The 26823-nt window shown below is 36.0% G+C and overlaps 1 non-coding gene and 1 pseudogene across 1 annotated transcript; both read right to left on the bottom strand.

Moving 5' to 3' along the window:
* LOC128577004 (transcription factor 20-like) overlaps positions 1-26823 on the bottom strand; it is a 163770-nt pseudogene that overhangs the window by 132191 nt on the left and 4756 nt on the right.
* LOC128578617 (U6 spliceosomal RNA) lies at positions 5246-5352 on the bottom strand. Its single transcript, XR_008377756.1, has one exon. It is a non-coding gene; the product is annotated as a U6 spliceosomal RNA (small nuclear RNA).

Genomic DNA, 26823 nt, shown 5'->3' with positions numbered 1-26823 from the left:
TATTAGCAGATAGCAGGTGGTTTACCAACACCCTTTAGTTCCTTTTCATATGTACGTATAATTTTTGACAAATACTTTAGACAGGAATTTCTTCTACTTTAGGTGACTATTTAATAACATAATACCTTGTCAGTTAGCTTTTGCTGTGTGACAACTTCAGGATCTCAGTGTCAAAAGACAATAAGCACTCACTGTTCATGTGTCTGAGACGTGAGGCAGTTCTGCTTATCTTGCTGGGCTTGCTCATATGTTTGTGAGTTAGCTTGCTATTCTCCTATGTCAACCGGGGTACATAGGTTGACTCAGGTCTGCTCCATGAATCTTTTCCTGCATTACAAAGGTCAGCAAACTCAACTGAGCCCACTACCTTTTTGGGTAACATTTTATTGGAACATAGACCTGCCCACTTGTTTACATATCATGCATGGTTGTTTTTGCACCACAATAACAGAGTGAAGTAGTTGGAACAGACACCATATGGCCCACAAAGCCAAAGAAATTTATTACCTAGCCGTTTATAGGAAAATTTTGCCAATCCTTGCTCTAAAAGGCTAGCCTGGGTATTTTCTCCTGTTGATGACAAAGAACAGGCATCAACCCATCCATCCTTTTTGACCCTCTGTTTGTGTCAGATCTGTTAATATCCAATTGGCCAAAGAAAATCACATGCCTGCAACCAGAGTCAAGGGTCAAGGCACCACAGGGTTACGTGGTAAAGGAGTGGCACAGAAGGGTCAAGTAATTGGGGCTAATAATGAAATCTATCATAACTAATTATTATAATCTTTCTTTTTAAGAAATACTCACATGTTTACTTATTTAGCACTTGCTACTTTATCCTACTTCCAGCAACACTTTGGGTACATAAGGAAACGATATTTTCTTCCAGTAACTTGCAATATTTTCTCATAAAGGGCCAGATGCTAAATATTTTAGGCTTTGTCAATCATATGACTTCTTTAACAACTACTCAAAGCTGTTGTTGCAGCATGGAACATAGACCATATTAAAAGGCCATAGTTTTCTTGCCCTTAATCTACCTTATATAGAAAATAAGAAAATTGGGGCACAATGATCGTAGAGAACTTGTCCCAAAACACTATGAATTCATTAAACACGATCACAAACTGTAGTCATACTATGGCCAACCCAGCAGGTGAATTTTGTTTGGTCTACACAAAGTTACAAAAAGATTTGAATTGTTTTTTAACATGTAAAAAATAGGAGCGCTCCCATAAGTAGCCAGATATCTAAGTTTTCTTAGAAATTGGAGCATATGAAGTACTGTACTCCTATTACCACAATGCAACAATTGGTTAGAGTCAAGTAACTGCCATCCCATTAGATGTACTCTCAGCTCCACCAATTTTTATGATCCCGTGCACTTGACCCAGCTCATTCATTTACATGATATTGCTGGCCGTGTGGGCCTAAGAGTTTACCACCATGAACTTAGAGCCCAGGCCTCTAAAATTCCCAGTCTCAGGTTTTTTCCACTTGACTACTTTATCTTATCAGGCCACTCTGGTATGGTAAGTTTGGGGCTTTAAAACTTGGTTTTAACTTTTAAGAATGCCTTTATTAAGAAGTATTTCCCTCCTCTATGGATTTCTGGAGATGATGAGACTTCCTGATTTAATTAGTTCGGAATCCATAAAAATGTGTTTCAGAGAAGTAATTTGTAACCAAATCTCTCCTTTATTACAATTGGAGGTATAATTTGCAATGCCTACTGAGGTGATTTTAAGCTGTGGACTATTTTTAATAAATATTTCTTAACACATGAGTTAGAAATATTGGAAAAGAAAGTGGGGAAAATGATTTAAGGACATGTACTTTATGCACACACTTCTGCACCTATCTTATTAAAATTTTATGGTCATTAAATGAATGCTAGGTTTGAATATTATTTAGAGCCAGGAGAGTTGATAGATTTGCATTCACAGAGAGTCTTTGTTTTCATTTGAGAATAGGTGAAAACGATGACATTCTTAGCAAATTTTACTTCATGCACTGAGGTTCGTACATGACGCGCATCTTTCCGGTAATTAGCTCCCTTTGTTCAGGTATTCAAAACAACCACTTGATTACGATTAAAGATACTTTACCATACAAATCTACATCATACAACAAATACCTGTAACAAACACCCCCAGCAAAGATTTGTAACATATCTCATATTAAAGACTGAGATGGTGCTGGGGAAAGAGGAAAAGAACACGGAAGGAAACTAACATTAATTAGCTTTTACTACAACAAGAGTCAACATGGTACATGATTTCTAGACATTTAGAACACAAAAATCCCAGTGGAATAGTACTTTGATTATTTCTATCTCACAGTTGTGGGAACTGAGATTCAGAGTGTATAAGTTATCGTCACAAAACCATACTAAGTGGCAGAAGCTAGATTCTTAATGTGGGTTGTCAGACTCCTATGTAGTGAGTTGCTTGGGGTAGAATAAGAATAACAAATGCAGCTGCTAGATGGGAAAACTAGAAAATATAGTAGTGGCTTTTTGTTTAGTAAGCCCGCGAGACCAGATCGGAGCAAGGCCCAATCAGGGCAAAAGGCAATGATCAAAGATAAAATAAGCAAAGCAATTCTAAAGCTTCCAGATTACAAAAAGGTATCTCTTTGTGATTCCATACAGAATGAGCCTGGTGCTGTTGTGCTTACTCTGGCAGTCAAATGAAAAATTTTTGCTTTGGGAGGTTTGCTCATAGAAGTGTTCCCAATTTGCGGAATTCTAATAAAAGGCTTTCAAACATTCATCAATCCGTTCTGAGCTATTGTGGCGTTCTTTTTTTTGTCAAGGATTTTGAGTGAGATTATTTGCCTGTGGTTATTAAGGCTCTTGCAGAGGCATATAAAGCAAGCTTTCTTGAAGTAGGATTTAACTCATTAAGTTCTGTCCTGCCTAAGCTACACACTTGCATTGTTCTGTCCTTCCCTCTGAGAAAACTGATGCGTATTCCTCTTGTCCTGCAAAACTAATTGCAATTGTGCTAACAGAAAATTTCTAAGAATGCCTCTTGGCGTGATATAAGGTGAGATCTTACACAAAAATAAATGGAAATGGCTTTCAAAAGAGCTAAGAAAGCAGTTGACTGCAAGTTGCAACAGCTTTTTGTACACACGATTGCATGCCTAATTGAGCATGAAGATGCATGTGCAGAACATCAGATGTTCAAAAAAGATTTTGTGCACAGACTGACATTCTGATCACTGCCCATTTTATCATTGGCATGAATGACCCAAAAGGTATGCATATAACTTTAGGTACACTTCTTGTGGCATCAAACTCTTTTTCCATACTGGAAAGTATTGCTTTTAAAAAATACAGTTAGCTACAAGGGAGACTGGAAATGTAAATAAAGAGGGTGGGGGAGGTTACTTGAAAGGCTAGTCATAAGCAAATGGAGATTTTCAATCATTTATTTTTGTTTGGCTTAGTTCCATCTCCTTCATTCTATACTGGTCATTTTTAATATTTTTGTAACTCATTTTCTATTTTTCCTGATCTTTTCCAGGATACTTTTACTACATCAATAATATTAGAATAGTCAAAATTAAACAAGACAATGAAACATAAGAAAAATAAAGATTTACAGATATAAGTTCTCACACTACCTGTTTGAGGCCATCCTAGTTAACTGGTATGTGCATATTGCTGGCTTATGAAGTTTCAAATAGAAGAAAAACTCAAAACTTTTTTTTTTTTTTGTAGAGACAGAGTCTCACTTTATTGCCCTCGGTAGAGTGCCATGGCATCACACAGCTCACAGCAACCTCCAACTCCTGGGCTTAGGTGAGTCTTTTGCCTCAGCATCCCGAGTAGCTGGGACTATGGGTGCCTGCCACAATGCCTGGCTATTTTTGTTGTTGTTGCAGTTTGGCCGGGGCTGAGTTTGAACCCACCATCCTTGGTATATGGGGCCAGTGCCCTACCCACTGAGTCACAGGCACTGCCCCAAATCTTATTAACACTGAACTCAGGGTGCTTGCTTATTTTTATATATGTGACTAAATTAATGATATAGGACTTCAGAAAGTTGGTTAGGGGAAGTATCCATATGGTATGCATAAGACTAACCACTCTAGGGCGGCGCCTATGGCTCAGGGAGTAGGGTGCTGGTCCCATATGCCGGAGGTGGCAGGTTCAAACCTAGCCCTGGCCAAAAACCAAAAAAAAAAAAAAAAAAAAAAGACTAACCACTCTAGCTATTTTAAACAAAAAGAGATTTTCAATATTGAACATTTTGTGCTTGCTTACAAGATCATTGGAAGAGATAGGGGAGCAAGATTCGGGCTGTAAACCAGGAAAAAAAGTCCCAGAACAGAGCTGTCCCTTCACAGGAGCTGCTATCCATTCCAACAATCAGGGAAGTTAGAGAAAAACATGCTGCACAAAAGTATCACAAACCTGAGCTACAATCTGGAACTCAGAGAGCCACTGATAGGGCTGTTAGATGCAGAGCCATACCAAGCTCATTAGATCTGTACCAGCAAAATAAATGTTTTCTATGTTAGTGTCTCTCCTGATAGTTAATGTGGTTTATGAATGCAAGCATTGAGTTAATGTCTCTGGTGGGACACTTGGAACCTTAGCTACAAGGGAGATAGGCAATGTAACTTTTGATTTTCCAGCATTTGCTGTTCAAGAGGATACTCTAAGATGGTATATGGAGAACATATGGAGAATATATGGCCTTAAGGCCACATAAGGCTTTCGAGTTTCATAAATGTGGCCTTTTGACCAAATGAAAATTTTATAGAACTAATCTTGTTATTTTTATTAATACATTTTTGTTCATTTTTAACATTGTCACTTTATTTTTTACATTGTTATTTTATTTTTTACATGAGTGCATTTAAAACACAAGGTATACAATAAATTTTGATGTAATTATCCTTTTAGATTGACCGGCACAATTACAACATCAGTAAGCCATTAGTCCTAAATCAACAGCTTTATGCTGATGATTTAGTTCTAACTTCCCCCAGCTAACTGGCAACTCTGTCATAAGAGGCTGGTCGGCGAGAATTTACGGGGGTCGAGTATACCAGTCTGTTATCAGCTTTTGATAACAGTGTACTGCATTTCTGTTTGAAGTGGAATTTGTGAAAAGTTTGCACAGCTCAACAGTATTTTTTAATTCTATCTGCTTAACAGCCCATTCTTCTTCCATGTCAAAGAAGACCAAGAGAACACTAAAGGAAGAAAACAGATTTTTTTTTTTTGAAAAATATGGAACGCTTCACGAATTTGCGTGTCATCCTTGCGCAGGGGCCATGCTAATCTTCTCTGTATCGTTCCAATTTTAGTATATGTGCTGCCGAAGCGAGCACAAGAAAACAGATTTTTTAATGAAGATTGGGAATTGCATTACTATTTTGTTTCTGCTAAAGATAAGACAATTTGCTTGCTTTATGATACTGCAATATCAACATTAAAGAAATTCAATGCTCATCAGCATTATAATATTCATAAAGAACACAAATATTTTAAATCAAAGGGAGAGGCACAAAAAGTTGTACTGCAGAAAAGATGAAAAGCAAAAACAAAGACAACTTTTTCAGGCAGCAGTAAGACCTAGAAATAATGCCACTGAAGCAACTCATAAAGTATTACAGCTTATGTATTCAGAAAAAAAAAAGGGAAGCTATTCAGTAGCATAGAAATTGTGAAAGAATGTATTATGGGAGTTGTAGGATGTTTAGACCCTGATAATATTTCAAAGTACAAATAACTGCCTCTTTCTTGGAGAACTACAACCAATCACCAGCATGACTTAACCTTCATCTTAACAGAACAACTTAACACAATACATCAACAGGAAAATATATATCATTCAATCACTTTGGATGAAACAATTGATACTGCAGACTCAGTGCAGGTTTTAGATTTCATTTGGGTCATACCAGAAGATTATCTTTGCTATGGGCACTTTGGGCACTCTTGTGACCAGAACACAGGAAATAGATACCTTCAACAACTTTCAAGATAAATGTTGTGAAGTTGAACTGAGTTTAAGAAATTTAGTGAGTACATGTATAGATGGTACCTATTCCAAGATTGGAAAACATGAAGGGTTTATTGTACAGATTTTTTAAAAAAGTATTAACAGGACCAGATGCTTTCATTTTTTTTTTTAATCGTGGTACCTTGCATCAGCAAAATCTCTGTGCTAAAGCTACTACTTTAAGCGACATTTTGCAACAAGTTATAAGTATTGTTAACTGTACTCAGGCAAATGCAGCAGTATGCAGTCAGTTTCGTAACCTGCTCAAGTTTAACTATGAGGTATTCAGTGTGGATTTGCCATATCATCTTAAAATGCATTGACTATCTCAGGGACAGGTGTAAAAATTTTATCTCTGTGAGAACAGGTAGTTAAATTATATGAAGAACAGAACCAATGATGAGAATTTTTCAAAGAAGATTTTTCTAGGAATGCTGCATTTCTGTGTGATATCATGTCAAATCAAAATGGCTTGACTATTTCTTTGCAAGGCAAAACTAAGTATATATGTGGGTATGTGGTGAAAAAAAAATTCTGTATTTTCTCAAAACACTTCTTCTTCAGAAAGAAATTTCAGATGAACATTTTCTCCAGTTAGCAAAGGTCATTTTTGAGCAGAATTGTGTATGAAAATCATTTGAAGAACACACAGCTGCTATAGACCTGTTAATTGGAGACTATACTAAAAGGTTCCTTGACTTTGAGAATCAGGATCTCACACTCAAATTAGCATTTCAGCCTCACCTAGTTGTAGATGATGTTTTAAAGTCACTGTTTGAGCCTAAGAAAGAGCCAATGGAAAAAATGCAGTAGAACACCCACACTTTTGGCAACTTGCCTCAAAAATGCTTTCTTGCTTTTCAACTACTTATTTCTGCAAATATATATTCTCCTACACAACCCAAATAAAGACACCCTTAAGGTCACAAATGACTGACAGCCTCTCTAGAGGATCAACCGACAGTGCAACCAAATATTCAAATACTATCCAACCGAAAGCAGACACAACAAAATCATTAAAAGATTACTTTAAAATTAACAAATAGTTTTCAATTTTTGAAATTATCAAGTACATAATAGTTATATTTTAATAAAATGATGTAAATTTGTAAATATATCTAATTGAAGTTCCTTGAATGTGGCCTTATTTGATTATAGTTAAACTCAGCCTTCCAACATGAAAAGATTCCCCACTCCTGCTCTAAGATTTAAAACAGATATTGAATAAATAGGTCTATGCCATCTGCTATACTAAACGATTGGATAAAACCTTATTACAAATTCTTAGTTTTAAGAAATTGAGAAACTAAAGTTACTTTATGAAGGGACTTAATATTTGGTACTTATAAATAATTAAGTATAGCAATGAGTGATCTAATAAGTCACTATTGAATTGTGCATACATTTTAGGAATACCCCTCATTGCTATATTTGGGAACTCAGTATTTCAGATAATATTTATTGAGCACCTATGCTATTGAAGGAATTATGTCAGAGGAGTCAGAAATGGCTACTGTCCTTGAGAAATCTACGTCACTTTCTAACTAGAAATATAAGTGCCAGGGGGCAATTAGCAATACAAAGTAAAATGTAATAAGTGCTGCTGAAGTTTTGACTGTATTAATGAGGACCAAAGAAAGGTTTCAGGAAGGACATGCCTTTTAAACTTGGCCTTAAAAAATGAGTACTGCAAAGCAAAAGCAAACTAATACTTGTAACTTTATAGCATTTTTCAATTACAGAATACATTTACATATATTTTCTCATTTCACCTTTACAGCAATTATTGCATATAACTAATGTTTTTCCTGTTCCGTAGATAACAAGATTGTTGTTGCGACCACACACCTGGGAAATGTCAAAGATGGAAAATGAACTCGTTATGTTTCACTCCAATCCTATTGATGGCACTCCCAGAGAGACTTAGAAACATAGGAACATCGGAATAGGCATTTCAGGCCAAGAAAGCAGTATGAAAAAATTACATTGGAATAAAAGTTGTTATACATTAGAGATGGCAAACCATTTAGTTTGATTGGATTGCAAAGAATTCAAAGAAAGTACAGAGACTAGAAAGCAAAGGTGAGTTAAAGCCAGATGGTAAATAATTTTGAATAACAAACTAGAGCATCTGTAGGCAATAAACATCCAATTAAATTTTAGAAAGACATGATTACTGCAGTGATTTATAAAAATCATACATCAATTTGTGGGATTTACATGCAGTATGAAAAAGACTGGAGAATGGAATAAGAGGAAATAAGGATCCCATAATTTTCCAAGGTAAAAGCAATGAAGATGTAAATTAGTCTGATAGAATTAGAATCAAGACTTCTTTCTGTAGCAGTATGATTAACTAGATGTTTTAACACACAGCTCAGCAGTCCCTAAAATGCAGAGGCGATGGGCAAAATCTAATAAGTATCTTTTCAAATTAATACATAGCTTAGTTCATAAAAGGTAAGGAAAATTTCCAAGGATGAAAACTGAACAGGGATATGGAAAACAAAATGGTGCACTGAAGCTAAATCTATAAGAACCTTGGAAGTGTTTGCCAATCTCATTAACTAAAAGCCTTGGGTCTGTACAAGGTAGGGATTTGGTACAGCAGAATTAGAGCAGCTAATAAATGAGATAGCTGGGCTACTGTGGCTGAAGGAGCTCAGGTAAGAATTAATTACACATAGGAAGAAACTTTAATTTAAAAAAACCCTAGATTCATTTCCTCCTTCACCCACCAAGCCGGGCACCTCTCCTTACACCAAAGCGCCTTCACTATCCACTACGCCCCTTCTTTCTGCACTATTTTTCTTATGCTGTTTACAAACTACACCCCCCCCACCCAATGCTCGAAACTCGGCCCCAGAACTCTTTGAGGCAAACTGTGCATCTCCAAGTTCCACTCAGAGAACCTCCCTTCCCAGGGGTTGGCATGCCTGCCACTGTGCCCCTGCCTCCAACCCCTGCCCCAGTCAGCTACCTGGAAGGGACAGCAGACGCTTCCAATCTCTGCAGCCCTCCATTGAGGTTCTTCACCTCTGGCAGCGATTCAGAGTCCGCCAAAGGCCTGGGCCCGGGACCAGGCCCTGCCTCATTCTAGGCCTCATCCCCACTAGGGGAACAGGAGGCCCTGGTGGCAGTGGTGGCAGCACCACCTTTGCATGAGGCCCTAGTCGGGGCCTTGTTTGAATTATTCAGTGCAGGAGACTTGGGGAAGAAGCTGTACAAGGTACTCTGTTGCACATAGCGACCGCCTGGAAGCACAACCATTCTGTTGGACCAAGCACTTAAAGAGGCTTCTGTCCAGAAGGAAAGTTAAAGGACAGAAATTTAGCAAGTAACCTGATGGATTAGAGCTGCACCAAGAGAGAAGGTTGAAGAACACACATCAACCCCACTGAGGCGAGCTGCGACCCCAGGGATACAAATAAAAGGTACAAAATCCATCACCAAGCAGACGGAAGTCCCCATCCCCCATGAGAATGGCTCGGAGTGCCCCACAAACAAATGAGAAGAGTTCAATGGTCCTCCCACTACACTCCATGGGAGAGACCCTCTAAAAACTGGACCTACCTCCCATACTAGGATACCATGGTGTTCTCAGGCATAAAACTGTATAAAACTGTACATATTCTCTACCTGCAATTCAGAGCTCTCAGCACTCCCCTCCACTCTCAATCTGAGGTCTGGAGGCCTGTCCCCCAGGAGTCCAGATTCTTGGGTGATTTCTCGAGGGGTGTGGACAGGGCCTGGACTGCAGCTGGTCAGTGCTGATTCTGTGGCACAGGAGTGAGGAGAGGACGGTCGGCTGAGAGGGAACCATGAAATAGCAGCGGTGCCCCGAGGTGCAGAGCAGCACCCATTTTTGGCAAAAATAGGGCTAACCCCCGGAAATTCCAAAGTCACACCCCATTTCTCTCTGGGAAGCCAGAGGAGGCCAGGCATCTTCTCAGATGGTAACCACCATGGAACAGATCTGGGACAGAAACGGAGGCCCCGTGAGTAAAGAGTTTGCCTGAGGTGGTACCAGCCTAGGTGGAGCGTGGGGACTAGAAAATGCACGGGGCAGAGCCTGGAGATTCCCAGGACAGGGCTGACCCAGAGGACCACTTTACTGAGCCTAAGATGCACCCGGCCCTCAGGGAATCATCAGCCTATAGACAAAGGAAGGCAGGAAGCTAGAAATAACAGCTAACCCTGTGAATACAAATCAGTAGGAGCAAAGACAGGGCCTGTTGGAAAGATCCTACAATAAGAAACTGAGCAAATAAATTTTAGATTTAAACATAACCATCCAACATTTGGATTTAGCAGACATCTATAAAACATTTCATCCCAACAAAACTGAATACACATACTTCTCATCAGCCCACGGAACATACTCCAAAATAGATCACATCTTAGGTCACAAGTCTAACCTCAGTAAATTTAAAGGAATAGAAATTATTCCTTGCATCTTCTCAGACCACCATGTAAAAAAAGTTGAACTCAGTAACAACAGGAATCTGCATATTCATACAAAAACATGGAAGTTAAATAACCTTATGCTGAATGATAGCTAGGTCAGAGATGAGATTAAGAAGGAAATTATCAAATTATTGGAACCAAACGACAATGAAGACATGAATTGTCAGACCTCTGGGATACCACAGAGGCAGTTATAAGAGGGAAATTTATAGCACTGCAAGCCTTCCTCAAGAGAACGGAAAGAGAGGAAGTTAACAACTTAATGGGATATCTCAAGCAACTGGAAATGGAAGAAAATTCCAACCCCAAATCCAGTAGATGAAAAAAAATAACCAAAATTAGAGCAGAATTAAATGAAATTGAAAACAAAAAAATTATGCAAAAGATTAATAAATCAAAAAGTTGGTTTTTTGAAAAGGTCAATAAAATAGATAAACCTTTGGCTAACATAACCAGGAAAAAAAGAGTAAAATCTCTAATTTCATCAATCAGAAACGACAAAGACGAAATAAAAACAGACTCCTCAGAAATCCAAAAAATCCTTAATGAATATTACAAGAAACTTTATTCTCAGAAATATGAAAATCTGAAGGAAATTGACCAATACTTGGAAGCACGTCACCTTCCAAGACTTAGCCAGAATCAAGTAGAAATGTTGGACAGGCCAATATCAAGTTCTGAAATAGCATCAACCATACAAAATCTCCCTAAAAAGAAAAGCCCGGGACCAAGTGGCTTCACTTCAAAATTCTACCAAACCTTTAAAGAGGAACTAGTACCTATATTACTCAACCTGTTCCAAAATATAGAAAAAGAAGGAACACTACCCAACACATTCTATGAAGCAAACATCACCCTGATCCCCAAACCAGGAAAAGACCCAACAAGAAAAGAAAATTATAGACCAATATCACTAATGAATATAGATGCAAAAATATTCAATTAAACCCAAGATCCTAACAAACAGAACCCAACAACACATCAAACAAATTATACATCATGACCAAGTCGGTTTTATCCCAGGGTCTCAAGCTGGTTCAATATCCGTAAATCTATAAGTATAATTCAGCACATAAACAAAAGAAAAAACAAAGACCATATGATTCTCTCAATTGATGCAGAAAAAGCTTCTGATAATATCCAGCATCCCTTCATGATCAGGACACTTAAGACAATTGGTAGAGAAGGGACATTTCTTAAACTGATAGAGGCCATCTACAGCAAACCCACAGCCAATATCGTATTGAATGGAGTTAAATTGAAATCATTTCCACTCAAATCAGGAACCAGACAAGGCTGCCCATTGTCTCCACTGCTCTTTAACATTGTAATGTAAGTTTTAGCCATCACAATTAAGGGAAGAAAAGGCGATCAAGGGTATCCATATAGGGTCAGAAGAGATCAAACTTTCACTTTTTGCAGATGATATGATTGTATATCTGGAAAACACCAGGGATTCTATACAAAATTCTCAGAAGTGATGGAGGAATACAGCAGCGTCTCAGGTTACAAAATCAACATTCATAAATTGGTAGCCTTTATATATACCAACAATAGTCAAGCTGAAAAAAACGGTTAAGGACTCTGTTCAATTCACAGTAGAGCCAAAGAAGATAAAATATTTGGGATTTTATCTAACAAAGGACGTGAAAGATCTCTATAAAGCAAACTATGAAACTCTAAGAAAAGAAATAGCTGAAAATGTTAACAAATGGGAAAACATGCCATGCTCATGGCTGGGAAGAATCAACATTGTTAAAATGACCATACTACCCAAAGCAATATACGATTTTAATGCAATCCCTATTAAAGCTCCACTGTCATACTTTAAAGATCTTGAAAAAATAATACTTCATTTTATATGGAATCAGAAAAAACTTAAATAGCCAAGACATTACTCAGAAATAAAAATGAAGCAGGAGAAATCACGCTACCAGACCTCAGACCATACTATAAATTGATAGTGATCAAAACAGCATGGTACTGGCACAAAAACAGAGAGGTAGATGTATGGAACAGAATAGAGAACCAAGAGATGAACCCAGCTACTTACCATTATTTGATCTTTGACAAGCCAATTAAAAACATTCGGTGGGGAAAAGATTCCCTATCCAACAAATGGTGCTGGGTGAACTGGCTGACAACCTGCAGAAGACTGAAACTGGACCCACACCTTTCACCATTAACTAAGATAGACTTTCACTGGATTAAAGATTTAAAGTTAAGACATGAAACTATAAAAATACTAGAAGAGAGTGCAGGGAAAACTGTTGAAGAAATCGGTCTGGGTGAAGAAATCAGTCTGGGCAATTGAAGCAGCTTCAAAAATACACTACTTGGACCTGATCAAACTAAAAAGCTTCTGCACAGCCAAGAACACAGTAAGTAAAGCAAGCAAACAACCCTCAGAATGGGAGAAGATACTTGCAGGTTATGTCTCTGACAAAAGTTTAATAACCAGAATCCACGAAGAACTCAAAGGTATAAGCAAGAAAAGAACAAGTGATCCTATTGCAGGCTGGGCAAGGGACTTGAAGAGAAACTTCTCTGAAGAAGACAGGCACACGGCCTACAGACATATGAAAAAATGCTCATCATCCTTAATCATCAAAGAAATGCAAATCAAAACTACTTTGAGATATCATCTAACTCCAGTAAGATTAGCTTATATCACAAAATCCCAAGACAAGAGATGTTACCGTGGATGTGGAGAAAAGGGAACACTTTGGGCGGTGCCTGTGGCTCAGTCGGTAAGGCGCCGGCCCCATATACCGAGGGTGGCGGGTTCAAACCCAGCCCCAGCCAAACTGCAACCAAAAACTAGCCGGGCGTTGTGGCGGGCGCCTGTAGTCCCAGCTGCTCGGGAGGCTGAGGCAAGAGAATCACTTAAGCCCAGGAGTTGGAGGTTGCTGTGAGCTGTGTGAGGCCACAGCACTCTACAGAGGGCCATAAAGTGAGACTCTGTCTCTAAAAAAAAAAAAAGAAAAGAAAAGGGAACACTTCTACACTGTTGGTGGGAATGCGTATTAATACATTATTTTTGGAAAGATGTTTGGAGAACACTTAGAGATCTAAAAATAGATTTGTCATTCAATCCTATAATTCCTCTACCAGGTATATACCCGGAAGACCAAAAATCACATGATAACAAAAATATTTGTACCAGAATGTTTATTGCAGCCCAATTCATAATTGCTAAGTCATGGAAAAAACCCAAGTGCCCATCAACCCATGAATGGATTAATAAATTGTGGTATATGTACACCATGGAATATTATGCAGCCTTAAATATAGATGGAGACTTTACCTCTTTCATGTTTACATGGATGGAGCTGGAACATATTCTTCTTAGTAAAGTATCTCAAGAATGGAAGAAAAAGTATCCAATGTATTCAGCCCTACTATGAAACTAATTTATGGCTTTCACATGAAAGCTGTAACCCAGTTATAACCTAAGAATAGGGGGAAGGGGGAGAGGGACAGGAGGGAGGGGGAAGGTTAACAGAGGGAGGGTGATTGATGGGATTACACCTGGGGTGCATCTTACAAAGGTATATGTGAAACTTAATAAATGTAGAATGTAAATGTCTTAACACCATACCTAAGAAAATGCCAGGAAGGCTATGTTAACCAGTGTGATGAAAATGTGTCAAACGGTCTATAAAACCAGTGTATGGTGCCCCATGATCACATTAATGTACACAGTTATGATTTGATAAAAAAAACCCCTAAATTATCACAAGAATGGAAAAGCAAGCATCCAATGTACTCAATACTAATATGAAACTAGTAGATGTACAACTACATGGCCGAACAAGAAAAAACACAATTAAACCCAAGGAAGGAAGGGCAGGAGTAAGAGGGAAGAGGGGAGGAGATGGGGGTTAGGTAAGCTCTCACCTAATCGGCACAGTGTAGGGTATATGGCACACCTCCTGGGTGAAGGGCTCAACTACAACTTGGACTCTACTTAACAAATGCAAACAGGGGCGGCGCCTGTGGCTCAGTGAGTAGGGCCCCGGCCCCATATGCCGAGGGTGGTGGGTTCAAACCCAGCCCCGGCCAAACTGCAACAGAAAAATAGCCGGGCGTTGTGGCGCGCACCTGTAGTCCCAGCTGCTCGGGAGGCTGAGGCAAGAGAATCGCGTAAGCCCAAGAGTTAGAGGTTGCTGTGAGCCGTGTGACGCCACGGCACTCTACCCAAGGGCGGTACAGTGAGACTCTGTCTCTACAAAAAAACAAACAAACAAAAAAAACAAATGCAAACAGTATAACCTAATCATAGATATCCTTATATTAATTTGATATTTTAAAAAGGAAAAACCACAAGGAATGCAAAAGTGAGTAGATGGACTGAAAAGCAAAGGTAAGTCATGTATATATGAAGAAAATTTTTCTTTAATTTATAGATGTGATTGGATACATATAAATCATTTTGGCTCTTTCAATGAAGATAAAGCGCAACTGAAAAACATGGTAAGGGGAAGGATATTGAATGGTGAGACTATAAGGATATACCCTTAATGAAATAAAAAACTAGACTAAGGATACTATAAAAAAGTAATAATATAAAGGCAATTATTAGGACAAAAAATACAACCTTCCTAAATACCAACATTGATACCAAAAAAAAAAAAAGGAGAGAAAGAGAGACGAGGGAGAGAAAATAAGTGACCCTCTAGAAAAAGACTTTGGATAAAGAATAGAATGGAGACTAAATATGTCACAGATATTAATAAACAAATAGTCAACAATTACAAATTAGAAGAAAAAATTATTTTTAGATTGACTAAAAAGCAAAAATATATTTCTGCACTTTGTACAAAAACATATCTAACATAAAGAAATTAAGAATGTTAGGAAAAAGAAGTACCCGTTGTCATACGAAACAAAAGCAAAGAAAATGAGAGTAAGAATCAGGAAGCTGATATATAACAAGTTCAATTCAGACTACAAAACAGTAGAAAAAGAAACATTTTAAATTACTAAGTTTACAGTTAAAAATGATGAGATATTAATATCTCTGCACCTAAGATGAAAGCAAACTTTTCTATAAACAGAAAGTACAGTTGGTTCAAAGAGAAATAAACATGAACACACTAATAATAGAAGATTTGCTTGTATCCAATACGCATGAAGTTGACAAAAATTTTAGAAAGTACACAGAATATGTAAACAATATAATCAATATCTTTTAGGTAAATATTATCCCTGCTACCTTGGATTATAGAGAATATAAGTTACTAGAGTGCTCACAAAACATTTGCTAAAACTAACTGCATATTAGAGTAGTGTGAAAATACCAATAATTTCAAAAAATGGAAAGGTTGCAAACAGAATCCCTTGCTGTGAAAAAATAGGGATTAATAACAAAATAACTTTTAAAAGATCTTTTCTATTGAATAACTTTTTTAAAAATGTTAGCAAACAACACTTAGGTCAAGGTGGGAAAACAAAACAAAAATTGGAGAATGTCTTGCAAATAGCAATAACAGAATAGAGCAAAAACAGGTATTAAATGAAAATTATGAATTTAAATAACGCATATCAGTTGGACTGAAAAATCAAAATAAATGAATTAACTACTCAAATTGTAAAACTCCAGGAACAGAATGAGAATGGAAAAAAATAAAAAAGAATGAAGGAAATAGTAATCAAATGAGCTATTGAGTTAGGAGATAGAAAACTATAGAAATCATAAATAAATATGCAAGCAAGAAAGCAAGCTAGTTTGGCAAAAAAATCCAAAAAAATGTACAAATCATTAGGTAACCTAATAAAACAGAGAAAGGAACTATAAGAGCATATAATTAGAAGTGTCAAGTGGGAAATAGCTATCAATTGCTTTAAATGAGAATATTTTACCCAAATCTATGCAATTCCATTTTAAACTCTAGAAAAATAGTTTCCTAAAAATATATAGTTTACAAACTTTGAGTGCAGTTTAAATAAAACTATTATGCAGACCATTTCCCATAGAAAAATAGATACAATTATAACAAATTCGTCTATCAAAAGCACTAGACTGACAGGGCTTCCCAGGGGAATTCTACAAAACCTTTAAAGCTTTGTTAATCCCAATGATTCTGAAACTATTGCAGAGCATAGAAACAGGAAAAAAATTCAAAGATCTTTTTGTATAGCAAGTATAACATTGATATCCAAATGAAAACTATGGTCTGGCATCACTTAGACATATGTGATTCAAAAATCTTAAATAAAACAGCAAACAATCCAGCAGCACATTAAAAAATAACATATTACTTGGGATTCCATAATGAACTGGGGTTTACTTAAGAAAGCAGTGCTGGTTTAACATGAAGAGAATACAATTATCATATTAATAGAACTAAGAAGAAAAAATACATTACCATCTTTATAAGATGCCTAAAAGCTATTTCACTAAACTCAAACAACCTTTAATTTTCCTAAATATTAAGCTAAATAGGAATTGATAGATACTTTCATACATATAAGCGCCAGCGCCAAAATAAGAATATTTCTCAACTGGTAAACATCAGAGAGTTCCCCACTAAAGTATGCTGTCTCCACTGCTACTTACTTTGCATTAGATGCATTAGCCAGTGTAGTTGTATAAGAGAAAGCAATTGAAAATGTTAATCCAGAAAAAGTAAAAATCCGGGTATCTTAACTTGCAGATGATATGATTCTATAACTGACAGCCATAAAAAAGCAATGGAAAATACTATAAATATTAAAAGAATTTAGTAAAATAGCAATATGTGGTAAAATTAACATACTGAACACAGCAGGCCTCATACATAAAACCAGTCAGCTGGAAGGTATAATGGAAAAAGAGACCGTATTTTCAATACACTGAAACAAAATATTTCGTATCCCAAACTTGACAGGATGTGCATAAAGTACAGGCTTTATTTCTTTATGAGGATGTCTATGAAACAGTCCTAAAAACTAAGTAAACTTGAACAAATTGATGACTTTAAATTATGAATGTATGGAACCGGAAAACACCCCGTATAGCTAAGGCAGTTCTTAGTAATAAAAATAAAGCTGGGGGCATCAGCATACCAGATTTTAGTCTGTACTACAAAGCCATAGTGGTCAAGACAGCATGGTACTGGCACAAAAACAGAGACATAGACACTTGGAATCGAATTGAAAACCAAGAAATGAAACTAACATCTTACAACCACCTAATCTTTGATAAACCAAACAAGAACATACCTTGGGGGAAAGACTCCCTATTCAATAAATGGTGTTGGGAGAACTGGATGTCTACATGTAAAAGACTGAAACTGGACCCACACCTTTCCCCACTCACAAAAATTGATTCAAGATGGATAAAGGACTTAAATTTAAGGCATGAAACAATAAAAATCCTCAAAGAAAGCGTAGGAAAAACACTGGAAGATATTGGCCTGGGGAAAGACTTCATGAAGAAGACTGCCATGGCAATTGCAACAACAACAAAAATAAACAAATGGGACTTCATTAAACTGAAAAGCTTCTGTACAGCTAAGGAGACAATAACCAAAGCAAAGAGACAACCTACACAATGGGAAAGGATATTTGCATATTTTCAATCAGACAAAAGCTTGATAACTAGGATCTATAGAGAACTCAAATTAATCCACATGAAAAAAGCCAACAATCCCGTATATCAATGGGCAAGAGACATGAATAGAACTTTCTCTAAAGATGACAGACGAATGGCTAACAAACACATGAAAAAATGTTCATCATCTCTATATATTAGAGAAATGCAAATCAAAACCACCCTGAGATATCATCTAACCCCAGTGAGAATGGCCCACATCACAAAATCTCAAAACTGCAGATGCTGGCGTGGATGTGGAGAGAAGGGAACACTTTTGCACTGCTGGTGGGACTGCAAACTAGTACAACCTTTCTGGAAGGAAGTATGGAGAAACCTCAAAGCACTCAACCTAGACCTCCCATTCGATCCTGCAATCCCATTACTGGGCATCTACCCAGAAGGAAAGAAATCCTTTTATTATGAGGACACTTGTACTAGACTGTTTATTGCAGCTCAATTTACAATCGTCAAAATGTGGAAACAGCCTAAATTCCCACCAACCCAGGAATGGATTAACAAGCTGTGGTATATGTATACCAAGGAATACTATTCAGCTACTAAAAAAAAATGGAGACTTTACATCCTTCATATTAACCTGGATGGAAGTGGAAGTCATTATTCTTAGTAAAGCATCACAAGAATGGAGAAGCATGAGTCCTATGTACTCAATTTTGATATGAGGACAATTAATGACAATTAAGGTAATGGGGGGAAGCAGAAAGAGGGACAGAGGGAGGGGGGCGGGGCCTTGGTGTGTGTCACACTTTATGGGGCAAGACATGATTGGAAGAGGGACTTTACCTAACAATTGCAATCAGTGTAACTTGGCTTATTGTACCCTCAATGAATCCCCAACAATAAAAAAATAATAATAATTTTTCCCAAGTTAACTTATAAATTAATACTTTCTCAAAAAATTACCATCAAGTTTTTTTTTTGTGTGTGTTAGAAAAGTTATCTGTAACATTTTTTAGAAAAATTGCTAAAACTAAGAGCTGAGAGAAGTGGTGGACGAAAGTAGTCAGTGATTCCAAAACACAAAATATATTATAAGTGGGTCATTAAGAAAGTTTTGAGATACACAAAAATCAAGAAACATAAAATCTGCATGGAGGGAAACAAAGAAAGCCCTCTCAGAAACACTGATAAGCTGAGCAAGTGGAAAATTGCACGGATGAATCAGAAAGGGCACTGTCAACTGTGTTTCTTGGAAGTGAAATAATGGAACATACGTGTAACAACACATCAACACATTCTGTCTCAAAACTTTCATAATGACCCACATAATGCCTCTCTACTGAACACAGAGAGACAAAGCAAATGAAAACATCCAAAAGAAGATTCAATGCCCTAGGAAATGTAATATATGCTGAAGTTGATATCTCAAATCAGTGTGAAATAATTTTTAATAAGTGATGTTGGAGCACAGGATAGTCATATGGAAAATGATAGAATTGGATCCATTATATGATACTTTAGCCCAAGAAAATTCCAAATGGATCTGATCTCTAATTGTAGAAAATAAAAACATGAGTATAAGAATAAAACATTGGCAAATTTCAGTATGGTCTGAGAGTCCAGAACTCTTTTAATAAAAATCCCCAAACAATATAATAGTGGAGAATATTAAAATAAAATTTTTTTTTGCACATCATCAACAAAAACTCCATAACACAAAACTTAAAATATACAGGAGAGACAGAGAAATGTATTCTTAACACTCGAACGTACAATGAGTTAATATGTCTATTATGTAAAAAGCTTTTAGATATTGTGAAAAAATATGAATCAATGAATAGGAGAATGAGCAAAGATATAAACAGAAAGTACACAGAAGAATAAATATGAAAAGCCCTAAGACATGAAAAGTTGTTCAATCTTGTTTACAATAAAAGAACAGCAATATAGAACTATCCTTAGATATCATTTTTTCACTTTATAGACTGGCAAAGCCCCTAAAGTTTTACAACAATATTTATTGTTGACATCATTACTCTCAAATACTGTCTGTATTAATTCATTATGGTACAAAGTGAATGAAGAAGAGTTTGCAATAGCTAGCAAAATTACATATGGATTTTCCTACTGAACCAGAAATGCCACTTCTAAGAGTCAGTCCCAAAATACGTTGTCAAATACATGAAAAGTCATGCACAAGGCTATTTCTTGCAATATTATTTGCACAATTACTGAACTGGATATAACCCAAATTCTATTAATAAGTAATTGGATAAACTGTGATGCATACCACAATAGCGTACTCTGCAGAACTTCATGTTGAAGTGAATATCTCTTTTCTGCTAAGGACTAATCTCAAGGATATTATATTAAGAAAGAGAAAGAAAAGAAAGAGAGAAAGAGAAGAAAGAAAGAAAGGAGGGAGGGAGGAAGGAGGGAGGGAAGGAAGGAAGGAAGGAAAAAATGAAGGAAGAGAGTGATAGAGAGGAAGTATGGAAATAAAGGAGGGAAAAAGGAAGGAGACATTGATATGCTACATTTTGAGAAAGAGGCTAGTGGATATAGATAATAGATACATTAGAAACAGATTAATGAGATATAGACGATACAGAGAGAGATATGTTAACCACTGTGATAAAAATGTGTCAAATGGTTTATGAAGTGAGTGTATGATGCCCCATAATCAAATCATTGTATACAGTTATGATTTAATAAAAAAAAAGAAAAATTTAAATTTATTTTTGAAGGGCTCAGATATGAAAGTTAAATCTCTCAGAATGTACTCTCATTTAGAGTTTTGATTTTGGAGCCATGAATTTTTTTTTTTTATTTTTCCATAATTCTTTTAAAAAGAACTAAGCCAAAAATTTAAAAAGGAAAATTCTTGCAAGTCAACAATGAACCTAATTATATATCAAAGGGATGCCATAATCTACATAAGGAAAGATAATTAGAAATGACTTTACAAAAACCCGGAATTTTATGTATATCCCTACATATATAGGGGAAGAAAGAATTCCTCAAATCTTAAACTGCTTTTAACTTTTGTTTCTAGTCCTTATCTTAAACATTGTTATTGTTATTAAATTTTAAGCCTTTTTAATTTTGTGAAGGCAAAAAGTGGAAACCAAATGAACACATGTATATGTATAGAGAAAATTTTTTAAAAACCTGCTTTTAACTGTCTATTGGTGATGATTATATTTGTATTGCAGGTTTGAATCTCTTGTATATTGTAGTATAAAGCAAATGAACAATTCTGTTAGTACTGGGAACATTGATTTTCATCATAAGAGAAAAGATAAAAATCAAACAATTAAGTAAATGCCTTTCAACATTACATTTGAATTGGAAATATTAGTATGAGCTCACTTTTGTTCTTCTCTTTCTCTTTCCAAAAATATGTACTTTCTAGTACTTTTCACTGAAAAAGACCACAAGCAATGCCAGCATGATAGTAATGAACACCTCCAGTTTCCGGATTGTGGTATTTAAAGGCCATCTTTTATCAAAGGTGTTCCTGAGAGAAATGATGTTTCAAGATGTGAATGAAATGTACAAAATAAACCCAACTAACTTATCCAGCCAGAAAGGTGGGAAGTTTTCAAAGATTTCCAATGTTATATCAAAAAGACACTGCCCTATTATAATTTGTTTATTCCGAGAGACAAACAAGTAGCTAAAACATAGCAAATAAATAAATGTCTACAGGTTCATATTGATATGCTTTTCAAAGTCACCATTGGTCACTTAGAAGATGGATGAATAACCAGCTTATTATTTTGAAATAATAAGGACAAACTAGGATGAACCTACATTGATGTATTATACTCATCAAAAGTTCATAGTTTACATTAGGGTTCATATTGGACAAGTGTATCTACAAATGACATGTACATTATGATATGAATAGTATCATAGAAAATATTTTCACTGCCATAAAAATCCTCTGTGCTCAGCCTATTCATCATTCCATGTCCCAACTTTGACTTCTTTAGAATGTCATATAGTTGGAATCATACAGTGGGCAGCCTTTTACTTTGTCTTCTTTCACTTTGTAATGTTCATTAAGATTATATCACATCTTTTCATGGCTTAATAGCTCATTTGTTTGTCAGCGTTACATAATGAATTCCACCAAACACTCAAGAGATTGATAATTTTAATTTATATACATTATTCTGGATTGGAGAAAAAGAAATGCTCATTTAACAAGGTTAATACTGTATAATTTCATACTGAAACTAGAATACAGAGACTCCAGAGAAAAGCGAAATTACAGGTGACTCACATCAAACAAAGATGTAAATATGGAAATAAAATATTGATAAGCTGAACATAGTTATATTTTTTTATTAAATCCTACCTGTGTACATTAATGCAATTATGGCACATCATACTGATTTTATATATAATTTGAAATATTTTCATCACACTGGCTAACATAGCCTTCCTGGCATTTTCATAGTTATTGTGTTAAGATATTTATGTTCTACATTTAGTAAGTTTCACATGTACCCTTGTAAGATGCACCGTACGTGTGGTTCCACCAATTAAAATATAGGCATATTCGTGTATATGCACATATCTGTCTATCTATCTATTGTTACATGTCCAATTAATTCCAGGAATAATAATAAATGACATTTGAAAACAACCAAACATAATATACCACAGGAACACATTAAAGAATCTTTATGACCAGGAGAAAATTCATTTGATATAATTCATTTAACATGAACATGACAAATATTAGCAAAGCAGAAATCAAAAGAATTGTGAATGGAATACTACAAACAAAAAGATTTTAGGACATCGGGGAAATGAAGACATGTTAGTCAAAGGGCATATACACGCTTTCAGTTATGAGTAAGTTCTGAGTATCTAGCATACAGGGTGGTGACTATAGCTAATAATATTGTATTGTTTACTTGAAATTTGCTAAGTGAGCAGTTTTAATGTCCCAACACAAACACACACGAAATGGTAACTATTAGTGATAATGGAAGTGTTAATTAATTTGACTGTTATAATCAGTACATAAGGTATATGTATATAAATTACTATATCGTATACCTTAAAGATATACAATTTTTATCTGTCAATTAAATATTTTTAAAGAAAGAAAATTAATTGACCACAAATTTTTGTAAAACAATACAGATTTCAAAAGGACTGGCTCTCAGAAAACAAAACAAAACAAACAGAGATTTTAAGAAACACAAAATTACTCAAGTTATAGCCAGGCTGTTCACAGTAGAAGACAAGTGACAAGTGTTTTCACAACATCATGAAAAGCTTTCACAATTCAATGTTGTAAATTTTGGAATGAAGACATGTATAAGAGTGTTTATAACCACATTGCTTTAAATTTTAAAACTAAGAAAAAACAACCCTAAATGCCCATCAGTAGGAGAAAGAAAGAAATTATGATTGCGTTCTTTCAATGGAATACTACAGAGCAATATAAACAAAAATTATGTAATTAAATCCATCAACACAGATGAATGCCCAAAACATAAAAACCAAATTGCATAAAAATGTACATGGAAATTTTTCATTTAAAATAAGGTGTTTGGGGGATTTTATTGTTTGTTTTGAGATAGGTTCTTGTTCTGTCTTCCAGGCTAGTGTGCAGTGGCATCATCATAGGTCACTGCAACCTCAAACTCTTGGGCTCCAGCCATCCTTCTGCCTTGGTCTTCCAAGTATCTGGGACTATAGGCATGAGTCCCATGCCTGGCCTAAATTAAGTTTTAAAACATTTGGAGTGATATTAGAATATTATTTAGAGACACATATATATGTAGGTATAAAAATTAATATCAAAAATAAATAGAAGACTCAGGATAGTGGTTTCTTGGGGGGTGGGGGGACAATTGAGGGTGATAATGGAGAATGTGACCCAGAGAACAGAGTGGTACACAGGAATTTTTGTACTTTTTATACGATATAATATTTTAAGCCACTTATTTGGAATTCAGGTGTTCATTCCATACCTTTTGTATGTATGAAATATACATATTTGCTTAATGAAGTATAAATTGTGAGACTTAGATATATGGGATAGAATTAAGGATAGACTGTTGAATTTGGCCAGGTCATTGGTGAGCTTTCAGAGAGAAACTTCCACAGAATGATAGTGAAAGATCAAAGAAATGTCATCAAAGCAAAGAAGCCTTGAGTGTGTTTTAGCTTTTCTGGAAGTTTCTGTAGCAGCATCTGTACAATTAGAAGGTAGGAAGGTCAAGGAAGGGATTTTTAAAGGAATAGATTGTGGATATATGCCAAGGAAAACAAACCAAAAATCTTTCCATATAGGGGCGGTACCAATGGCTCAAGGAGTAGGGCGCTGGCCCCATATACCAGAGGTGGTGGGTTCAAATCCAGCCCCGGCCAAAAAGTGCAACAACAACAACAACAACAACAACAAAAACCTTTGAATACAAAAAAGTTCAATTCCTAAGAATGACATTTGTTGTGCTCAGATGGTGGATCAAGTCCATATGGAGGCAGATTTATCCAGGGGAAAACCAGAGTTTCTTCTCTGAAACTCTAATAGCAAAAAGAAGAGGACAATAAAGATACAGATACAAAGATTACAGTTGTCAAGTATTATGTATTTAAAAACTTCTAAGGAGTGAAGGGACCAATTTTCAAAGCAATAAATTAAGAACATTGATCAAACCGTTGAAAATATGACTATGGCACACATGCACATATGCACAAACAAGCTATGTCATGGGCCCGTATGGTTCTTTAAATGATAAAACTCATATAGCACAAACATCCAATAATAAGAATATAATCCTTTCCCCTAACACAAGTACAAAATTATTTCTCTTTTAGATAACTTAATTCAGACAAAAATAAGTGTTAGTGTTTAAGTAATAGTATGGTACCTGTGTCACTGTCCAACATGATTGAATCAACTACATGCATCCTATATCAGGCGTAGGGTTTTTGGAATGGTCTGTATTCTGTTTGGGATTTTTGCCACTAGATGGTGATGCCAAGGAGCAAGGCTTTTAGTAAAATCTCTGATAACAAGCACTTGCCATCAAGGGATTTTTGTCAAATTGTAAATTATTTATTCCTATCACAATAAATATTATTCTGACTTAAATAGGTGACTGTTAAGCTGCAAAGTCTAGGAAGGGAATTATAACATGCCATCCCAAAATATATCACTTTGGCATTAGTATTATTTCGAGTTGAAGGGAATTAAGAAGCAACAAACACAGAGCAATATAAACTTCCCTTTGTGGGTAGAACAACTGTTACCACTGACGCAGAAAGCCAGCACTGAGATGAGTCTGAATAAATAAACCTTATTAAAATCATTTTTATCTTCCTTTAGTTTCACCCATATATTAACCTTCACAAAACTTACTACCCCTAGAAGCTCAAATCCCTTTTCCTTTATCTTGTTAATTCTCCACAATTTCTTGCCCTTTGTTAAAAATCACATAAGCCTCCAGGTCTAACCACTTCTTTGGGTCTTCACTTCTTTGGGTCTTCACTTCTTTCCTATGAAGGCCACCATGCATGCAAAAATTAAAATATTAACATCAAATAAAAATTTGTACGCCTTTTCTCCTGCTAAACTGTGTTTTTTTTTTTTTTTTTTTTCAGGTTAATTTATAGGCCCTAGCGCATTAGAGGAAAGAAAAAAGATATTTTCTTCCCCTACAATTCCCGCAACCACAAATGTGAGTTGTTGGGACACCCTACTTGCTTCAGAGGCTATAGCTGAGTTTGCGGAACATCTGACAAAGCTGGAAAAAGGGAAAAAATGTTTTACCGAGTCAGCCTCCCGGATTTCTACCTGCAGGGTCCAATTGAATGAGGAGGATAAGATTCTCTTTATCCTTTCCTTTCTAAATTTAAATACCAGGAGAAAAGATTTGTAAAAATTAGTTCTCTGGTTACTGAGATTCATGTAAATTTTGAGTATTCGTTGGTTATTGATCCATTTCCTGCCAGTAGTAGCACAATTTTCATTTATCTCTGCCCTTTGTGTCAATTACTATAAAAAAGAGAATCCTGAGAAGGAAGAGAGGTATAGGTCCTACGGCTGTTTACCAAACTGTCAACACAGACAGTTTATGGTTCTCACTGGAGCAATATCCACTTGGACAAACTTTGCTGTGAGTCACCAACTAAAAAAATGAATGACATTCTTTTTCTGTCTTGTTTTATGTCCTAAGAGCTAGGCTTAGATCCAGTAAAATCAATCTCTCTCTCTCTCACTGTTTTTTTTTTTTTTTTTCTTTTTTCCCTGCTTGTGGGTACAAGCCTGCATCTGCAGGTGGCCCACCATTGGGCAAGGGACCTTTGACACTTGCCTCCTATGTCAGCTCTCAAGGTGTTTATCTAAACAAAGGGTCTCAGTGTTTAAGGGGCCTTTGTGAAATCTTTCCTCATTTTCTTAATAGCCTTACAAAAGTCCAATTTCAGTACTGTCTACCCAGTATCACAAATTACTGAGTCCATGATTAGAAGCATATCATTTTTGTGGGAAAATGGAGTCATGACTTTTTGCACATACATCAAAGTTTTCAAACATATAAAAATCGAGAAACAAAAAGTCCACTCAGACAGAAATAAATGAACCCCTCCCAGCAACACTGATAAGCAGAGCATACTGAAATTTGTATAGGTGAAGGATGCTGGTGTAGACTATGTTTCTTGGAAGTGAAATAATGGACCATAGCACATTCTGTCTCAAAACTTTTGTAGTGACCTACCTACCCTTCATACTGCCAGTGGCGACTGCACTGTTGCCTTTCT

This window comes from Nycticebus coucang, chromosome X (genome assembly GCF_027406575.1).
Source record: "Nycticebus coucang isolate mNycCou1 chromosome X, mNycCou1.pri, whole genome shotgun sequence".
Taxonomy (NCBI): Eukaryota; Metazoa; Chordata; class Mammalia; order Primates; family Lorisidae; genus Nycticebus; species Nycticebus coucang.
The sequence above is the reverse complement of the archived record's forward strand: the minus strand, read 5'-3'. Positions and strand labels throughout refer to the sequence as shown.